This window comes from Sinocyclocheilus anshuiensis, unplaced genomic scaffold, assembly GCF_001515605.1.
Source record: "Sinocyclocheilus anshuiensis isolate Anshui unplaced genomic scaffold, SAMN03320099.WGS_v1.1 scaffold1576, whole genome shotgun sequence".
NCBI lineage: Eukaryota > Metazoa > Chordata > Actinopteri > Cypriniformes > Cyprinidae > Sinocyclocheilus > Sinocyclocheilus anshuiensis.
Window position 1 is genome coordinate 701245 of NW_015557202.1, and position 6068 is coordinate 707312.

At 37.7% G+C, this 6068-nt stretch overlaps 1 protein-coding gene across 1 annotated transcript in view; it reads right to left on the minus strand.

Moving 5' to 3' along the window:
• LOC107678918 (tenascin-R-like) overlaps positions 1 to 6068 on the minus strand; it is a 158601-nt gene that overhangs the window by 60448 nt on the left and 92085 nt on the right. The window contains exon 3 of the mRNA XM_016474320.1: positions 4063 to 4119. The gene's annotated coding sequence lies outside the window, so the exon portion shown is untranslated. The remainder of the gene's footprint in view (positions 1 to 4062; positions 4120 to 6068) is intronic.

Consider the following 6068-nt stretch of genomic DNA (forward strand, 5'->3'; position numbering starts at 1 on the left):
TTTTGTAAATGGTGTTTGTGCAACTGGCGATCTCATCGACGCCCTCATCAACCTCCTCGGAGGAGGACAGGCGGAGCGTCGAGCCCTCTCACTGGGGGGAAAAAACCGCAGCGCGGGCTTCCGAACTCCGAGAGCGGGCGCTGGATCTGGTGGTTAAGGAAGAAGATAGGGACTCGCCCGTCTACATTGCCTCCACCGGATCCATAGGCGAAACCCACGAGCACCGTGGTGCCGTGAGAAACGCCGGTGAAGACTCCCTCCTCAAAGAGAGCCCTCGGAGAGCAAGCATACGCAGTGACAAACGCTCTCAATGCGGGCAGTCAGCGGACTCTGCGTGTTTTGCTCCCACTTTTAGCAGACAACACACAAACTGTGTGTATCCCCACCCGAAATGTAGCGCGGGCAGGGAAGAACACACAGCCTATATATTGCCAGCTCTCGCCGTATGTTTGTCTACACTCGTATTGGTAAAATAAAGAATGATAATGGACAGACAACACCAAATAAGACTGACACACACAGAGCGCTTGCTGAATGACAGAAAGCTGACGCCGGTTTCACCGCACGTGCTTTTATACTTCCTGGTCGTTACGTCACCCCGCCCGTGACGTCTCGCCCATCCATTGGACTGATTACACATGTGATTCAGAGCGTGGTCACGCTGGAGGCGTTCCCGTAGCGTTTCGACGCAGCTCGAGTTCCTGAAGGGGAACCTGTAATTGTGCAGAGCGAGTTTGGCAAGATATGAATTAATACATATTTCACAACTTTTCTGGTATATCTGAAGCTTCTACTACCTATCAGGCAGAGTGTTTATGGTGATATCATTGCCTTTGCTCTCCATATAACACATTGTTTCTCTCTCCTATATATTAGTGAATCAAATAATTTATCAGGGGCCATGTTTGACAGGAAGCATAATACCCTCTTCCCTTTAAGTGCAGCCGCCTCTGAAAGAGCTATTCTCTACCATCCCTCTCTGAAGAATATTTACCTTTTATCTTTTTCCCCTCACAACCCTCTATTTCTTTTACTCCCCAAACCGACAGTTATTGTTTGACTTTCATAAAAGACAGAAATGTCTCTGTTCTAAGATAGACAACAAAACACAAGCTAATTTCAGGGAGTATCAGAAAGAGAATGCGTTACCAGGTCAGAAAAAGTTTGAGTATTTTGATTATTTGTTTCCTTTTGAACACTGACAGTACACCCAATATACAAAAGTATATTTTCTCTGTATGTAGCACTGCTTTGTCATGTTAACATTATTTGAAGTGCAGCTTTATTGTGTGTCCTCGTTCAAGGGTGACTTTTCATTCTTTTTTGACCTTTATATCAGATTTCAACCAATATGGCTTATTTATAGCCCTGCTGCATAATATCTAATAGGATCAACTTTATGTAATTTCACTGAAGAAACCATATGGGGCAGAATTTATCTTGTTTCTGACATATATCATTGAGGTTTTTAAGTAAACATAGTGTGGTGGATTGAGATATCCACATTTAAAAAGAAGGAACTTCACATTTTAGAGAAAGAAATAACTTAAAAGTGAGACTACAGAAGTTATTTTATAAAAATTATATATTTTTCTTAATGTTATATGTACATTAGACAAATAAATGCACTTTATGGTAACTGTGCCATCCTAGGAAAAATACATTTATAAAATACATTAATTTTTACGTTACAGTAATATTTCACAATAATTCTGTTTTATTATTTTATTAAAGTGAGATTGTGGACCCCCAGAGAAGCACATTTGGGATATACACATCCTTCTAAAAATTGTATGGCTTAGTGATGGTCCAAATATTCACAAACCTTTTGTTTTCAGCACTGCCAAACAAAGTTAAGACTTTGATCTCTCTAACATATAAACATTCTTTTTATGTAGCTGTGGTTGTGTAAGCTGTCAGAAGATATAAGACTGTAGATATAACATGAAGCATAAGGAAAAAGACAGGCCTGTCTGGTGTACCTGATACTGACAGATATTGAGACACTGATGGATTAGAGGGTGAAATCGGACATGCATTTCAGATTATATGACTCCCACACATTCAATATTGAGTAGCTTGGGTTCAGATTGATCAGGGATCTCGCTGCTGTCTTTCTCAGGTCGCTGGATTTCGATCTTCCCCTGAACTCGAAACATACCTGTCTGAATAACATTACAAAGCCCTGGAGCCTCCACTGTCAGTTCTCACTTTCTCAGCCATCAATATGAAAACTGATAGATTATATCACATTTATATAATCTTAGAGAGACACAGTAAACACTTGAAAATATCTCCTCCAGGATCTGATTAATTACATAAAGGTAAAGTAAGGATGGCAGTGAGATGCACTGTTGCAAGTGGCACATTTGATGTGGATGGCATTGGTCTTGCTGGATCCTATTTAGGGGGCTTTAGCTTCTGTGCCTTTCATGTGAGCTCCTATAAAAGCTGCCAGGAAAAAATATATAAAAATCTGCTGTTTGATCTCTCTTTATGTTTGCTGGAAAAAAAAACCTGCCACAAGGAGGTATAGTAAATATAAGAGTGGTAGGCTAATGCTAGTATGCACTTCAGAATTCAGCAAGACACTTGTTTTGTTATGGAATGAATCAGCGTTTTTGAAACAAATCGAATAGATTCAAAACGTGGGGCCTCTTGCATAAGAAATAATTCAGGTAAACGGTTGAGCCCCAAGAAAAATATTGTTTAGAAGAATAAATGTTGTGGTCTTTGCTTATAAGTGAACCAGCTAACAAAAAAATATGTTTTAGTTATAAGTTATGAAAACGTTATTTCTGAATGTTCTCTGAACATTCAAAACATCCAGTTCGTTTGTTTTTTGTTGCTAATGTTAAGGAAACATATAATTTTCCAAACATTATAGGAATGTTACTTTTGATTGTTCTCTGAAGATTCTGAAACACATAGTCCCATTAAAAAAAAAAAACATTTAGAAGGGCTGAGAAAATCATTTGAAAGGTGTGATAGGAGTTGATTACATATCTTTGTGTTGCGATCGTCGTAATTAAATAAACATGTGCCTGCCATCCTTCATTCATGACTCCTTATATTTTAAAGATGCTATTCTTAGATGACTCAAACTAATTAACTGATCGACAACCGCAGGCAGCATGAGCGCGAGTTATCAGTCTCACCCTAATTTGCACTCTTATCCACAGAGATCTGTGAACTGATATCTCTCTTAATTCAAGCCATGCTAATGGCTAATTAATATGAGAGTCATGGGGCTGTCAAAGACATGGCACAGCACAGAGCTAAAGGACACTAATCCCCATTGATTAGAGTTCTCAGATCAAAGGCTTCCAGCACTGTCACTTCACCTCTATTCTCCCTTACCCACTCGCGCCGCAATTAGGAGCCCTCTCGGCGTTTCATTAAGATGTTAAAAATACCAAGTCGCCTCCCCCTCAAGGGACCTAAACACTGAGACTCATACCGAAATCCTCATTTACCATTGTGAGAAACAAATTGTGGCATCTCCCTGAACATTTCAATCAGGTGGAAAGCCCCACTCATGCCTGCAATTCACTAAAGCAAATGCTGAGTCCTCAGTAACTCTGGACTCTACTGCACATGCAATGATAATGAGCTCATCTTCCACCAGGGATGAAAAAAGTACATTTAATTAGCAAGAGAAAGGTTTGTTCAAATGTTCAAAAACACTGTCTCTTATTTATTTCACTTTTGATAAATATCAGTTAAAGCATATTGTCATATTGTGTGTGTGTGTGTGTCCTGGTGTTCCCTATGTTATAGGGATAGTATAACACAAGTAATTTTTGACCTTGTGGGGGACATATTTTTGGTCCCCATGAGGAAACAAGCTTATAAATCCTATACAGGATGATCTTTTTTGAAAATCTTTAGGGGTAGGGTTAGGGAAATGGGATTGAAATTCCAGTTTGTACAGTATAAAAATCATTACGTCTATAGAATGTCCCCACAAAACATGGAAATGCAACGAATGTTTGTGTGTGGAAGAAATACAGCTGGGAGAGATACATTAGAACTGCTCCCACATACGGAGTCTTATCTTACCTTAAGTGCCAGTGCTGATGCTCTTCCTGTCTCACCACACAGAAGGATAATCTGCGCCTGAAAGAAAGAGGAAGCACATCACTGAACTGAGCCATACGTATGCATTCATACACACTCCCAGTAGGCATTCATAAATTTACTTGTACACATAAAACACATCCATGAAACCATTTTGTTTGTTTGTTTAGTTAGATCTCAAATCTCAAAACCCCCAAATTGTAAACATAAATCTTAATAAACAATAAATTATATATGATATGATATTATTAAATATTATATAATATTATGAAACCGACTTGTTAAAATACACAGATTAATTTAAGAATGAAACAAGCGACTGTATTTTTGAGTGAGTAATTGAATCATTCACTCAACTGATTTGTTCAAACAGAGTTTCATTCAGGAATGAAACACTGATGTGGGACAAGTCCCCTCCAAGAATCAGGCCAAATTGTCCCCCTCAGTTTTTTTGAAGAGAGAAAAAGAGTCTTAAAGCACACGTCAATGTCAAAACGATTGAGACTGCCAGTCAAATCAAAGAAGGTGGGCTTTACTCTTTACAGAAGCCGGACATGAAATCCAGTGCACCTCTTCAGTTTTAATGGTGAAAGAATGTGAGATAGGCTGTAAGTAGATAAACACTTCAAATTTGACAACCGTGTTATAATAGAAATGACCAATGATAATACAGAGTGATGCAAACAACTCAACTTTTTTGGTCATATTTCAGTGATTTGAATTGAAAATAACCTTTATCATTATCTTTTAGGTGATTTGTGTAATTTGTAATTGAATGTGACAAGACAAGAAACATTAACATAGCCGTTTTTGACATAAGATTAAGTGAATGTTTGCATATATAAAGATTTTTTTTTTTTTGCAGCAGTGGTGGAAAGAGTACGAAAATATTTTACTCAAGTAAAAGTACCATTACATTAATGACATTTTACTTAAGTACAAGTAAAAGTACCAGTCTAAAAATCTACTGAAGTAAAAGTAAAAAGTAGCTCGTTTAAAATGGGAAAATGGGATAGGCCAAGGGTGTCAAACTCAGTTCCTGGAGGGCCACAGCCCTGCACAGTTTAGATATAACCCTAATTAAACACATCTGATAATAAGACATTTGGGCTGTTACCAGGCAAATTAAACCAGTATTAACAAAATTCTTTTTTTCAATGCAGAGGAAACACAAAAGCTTCATCGGAAGTGGCATTTAGATGTATTTACACACTGTTTAATGCAGGACATGAATGCATTTAACCTGCAGTTACAAATGCAGAAATAATGTTTTGATATATAAGACATAAAATCTTGAATACTCATTTGAAATTATATATATAAAAAAAAAATCTAAAGATACTTTAAATGTGAAATTAAAACCCCCAGTAGGTGGCAGCAAGTCACTGTTAATAAGTGAGTCATTGCGATTGAACCGAATCATTTAAACGGTTGATTCATTCAGGAACGAAACACTGCTCAGAGACGCAAAACTGTGAGCAAAACTGTGCTGTGGCTGTGTTTGGAATGATTTTTGTTGGCGAAATTGAGCAAAAACAGGCAATATGGTGACTAAAACGTAAGTCTCTTAATATTAACTTATTGTTTACGGAATCACACTCCAAAGAGAAAGGAAAAATTTAAATCGCATCATATGACCCCTTTAACAGACTGAATCGCGCAGTGAAAGAACACACTCTAAATGCGCGCGCGCACTAGTCTAATCTACTAGACTTCACGGTACTCTGTCTCCGTAGGAGTGGTTTGTTTGGTTTTTGGCAAAATACTGATAATGTCAAATCGCACATCGTTAAAACAACAATTAACATATTGTTATTATTATTAGCACCAGTCTTTTTGGCTAATTTGTGCAAGGCCTTTTGCTAAACTCAGGGTTTCTGCAGACTTGAACAAGTTAAATTTAAGACTTTTTAAGACCTTTTTAATACCACCTTATATGAAATTTAAGACCTAAACCTGTAATGGAAATACACATTTTATTACATACA